We start from the raw sequence: 2,840 nt of genomic DNA, 5'->3' as shown, positions 1-2,840 counted from the left end.
GCGGCTGGGTAGCCAGCAGATTCCGACCCCACCGTCAGCTTGTTTACACTGAGCTGCATTGTGGTGTGAACACCATCATGTGCAACTCAATAACGTGACTTGGCAGAAAGCACCCCATATCCCACAGGCTACGTGTTTGATACAGCCTCGTGCATCTGAAAACAGGAACATTGTCTGGCATGTCTGGGAACCTGGCTGGGTAGTCAGCAGATTCTTACCCCACCATCAGCTCGTTTACACACCAGTGACCTCTAACCTAGTCTATGCTGCAGACATCCCTTCAAGCTCTCTCTCACTCTGAGACAATTTTCAACAAATTGATTACACTATATTTTTCTATTTTGTGTTGTGCTCATACAAAGGTGTTAGTTGTCTTCATGTGTGAGAGCTTTGCTGGGGGGCCAGTGGCTTGAAACTTGATCCCAGATATTTCCATGAAGCCCTAACTCACCCCTCTTAGTAAACAACTTACAGCATATTAGGTACATGTCACAAGGTGGAAAAATGACCAGGTTCTTAGGATCTGGGTTGAGCAGTTGAGTGACGTAGAGACAAAGGATCAGTTTCAAAAACATTTATTTTAGGGCATGGTTCTTTCCATAACTTAAGAATCTTCTGCTGCTCCATTACATTGTATCAATAAATTGCTTTAAAAACTATGCAGGATAAAAACACAAAAACATAACAAAGGAAAATACACAAGCCCAGGAGGCAGGTTGTCCATGGTCTATTAACTTCCATTGTCCTACAACCTAAACCATCTCACACATAGCCCAGCAAACAGTAACCTGCCAGACCTCTGGACTGCATCACTTCCCATGGGCAGCCACCTAAAACACAGAAAAAACAAGGTTTAAATATATGCTACCTGTAAAATCAATCAGTCCATTATCCAATCAAATCGCTCATTTAGTCAATAAGGCAACTTGTCAAACCTGTGAGGCTATGACACAAGGTGACAGTGCTCAAGGTTTGTAAAGTATTTGAACTGATAATATCTTACTTTGCAGTTTGCATATATAGACCATAGGTCATGTTCTGATCTCTTATGTCCATAGAGGGAGCAGGTGTACATGTGTATCATACTATCTGAGAAATGAATTGCAGTCAAAGGAGGCCTCACACAAAAACCCACCCTCACACAAACGTCCAGTCACACGGCAGTTTTCCGTCGGGTCAGTGGGCTTTACTAACCTCTTAAGGATGTACTGACCGATATATTTATAGTGATGCAGGAATGATCTATTTCACCAGCCTGAGCCAGAGTACATAGTAGACTGAGGGAGGAGGGGAACGAGACATCTGGTGGCTGTGTGAGGCAGCCATGTCTGGAATCAGTTTCAGTTTTATAAGAGAAGAGAAGTGGGGGCAGGGCAGGCTTGTGAGCGAGAGGGTAGGGTGGCTGTTTACCAGAGTGTGTGCGTAAAGGTCATAGGATGTGTCAAGGAAACTGGTTCCAGCCAGAGAGAGAGAAGACATGTAGGTGGCATCAGAAACTCAGTCTCTCCTCCCCTGTAGTAACGTGTCACAGTGTACCCAAACTACAGTACATGCCTGTGATTCCTGTGGTCGTGCCTTGTGGAGCTTGAACAAAGGCAGAGCTATGGTGTAGTGGTGTGTTCCAGTGCTATTGGGTGGCAGTTGAGTTTGTTAGTAGCTAGGTTTCCATCCAATTGGCAACAGATTTTCAAGAGAATATTAACAAATCTGCATAACTCAAATTTGCGCATTTTCCCACCAGAGATGTGTTTCCATCAAATTGACTTGTTGTGCGATGGCATAGTGTACATAAAAATAGCTTTCGCTATATACCGAATAAAAAATACAAGTTAAATGGGTGTCCATCGCATTTTCAACTCTAATTATGTTTTTTTTCACTAAATGTTTTGCATTATACAGTGCCTTCAGAAAGTATTCACACCCCTTGACTTTTTCCAGATTTGTTGTGTTACAGCCTGAATTTAAAATATATTAAATTGAGATTTTGTGTCACTGGGCTACACACAATATCCCATAATGTCAAAATGGATTTGTTTTTTGAAATGTTTACAAATTTGTTAAAAACGAAACGCTGAAATGTCTTGAGTCAATAAGTATTCAACCCCTTTGTTATGGTAAGACTAACTAAGTTCAGGAGTAAACCTTTGCTTAACAAGTCACATAATATATTGCATGGACTCACTCTGTGTGCAATAATAGTGTTTAAAATGATTTTTGAATGACTACCTCATCTCTGTACCCCACACATACAATTACTGTATCTGTAAGGTCCCCAAGTTGAGCAGTGAATTTCAAACACAGATTCAACCACAAATACTCACTCTAACTTAAAAGATAAGGCCAAATATAAACTGGAGTTGCTAACCAAGACAACATTTAATGTTCCTGAGTGGCCTAGTTACAGTTTGACTTAAATCAGTTCGAAAAGCTATGGCAAGACTAGAAATGGCTGTCTAGCAGTGATCAACAACCAACTTGACAGACCTTGAAGAATTTAAAAAAAGAATAATGTGCAAATATTGTACAATCCAAGTGTGTAACGCTCTTAGAGACTTATCCAGAAAGACTTACAGCTGTAATCACTGCCAAAGGTGATTCTAACATTTATTGACTTAGGGGTGTGAATACTTATGTACATTTGATATTTCCGTATTTAATTTTCAATTAATTTTCTCAAATTAAATTTGCTCAAATGTTTTCACTTTGTCATTATGGGGTATTGTATGTAGATGGGTGAGATGTAAAAAAAAAATCCATTCTCAAAATGTGGAATAAGTCAATGGGTATGAATACTTTCTGAAGGCACTGTATAATGTTAATTTGAGTAAAGTCAACCCAGA

At 40.0% G+C, this 2,840-nt stretch overlaps 1 long non-coding RNA gene across 1 annotated transcript; it reads right to left on the bottom strand.

Annotated features, from left to right (window-relative positions):
* Window positions 1–559: 559 nt before the first annotated feature.
* LOC139419528 (uncharacterized) lies at window positions 560–1,182 on the bottom strand. The gene is made up of 2 exons (XR_011635417.1): window positions 1,004–1,182; window positions 560–830 (listed from the first exon to the last, which is right to left on the bottom strand). It is a non-coding gene; the product is annotated as an uncharacterized lncRNA (long non-coding RNA).
* Between the last annotated feature and the right edge of the window lie 1,658 nt (window positions 1,183–2,840).

Source organism: Oncorhynchus clarkii, chromosome 10 (genome assembly GCF_045791955.1).
Source record: "Oncorhynchus clarkii lewisi isolate Uvic-CL-2024 chromosome 10, UVic_Ocla_1.0, whole genome shotgun sequence".
NCBI lineage: Eukaryota > Metazoa > Chordata > Actinopteri > Salmoniformes > Salmonidae > Oncorhynchus > Oncorhynchus clarkii.
The sequence above is the reverse complement of the archived record's forward strand: the minus strand, read 5'-3'. Positions and strand labels throughout refer to the sequence as shown.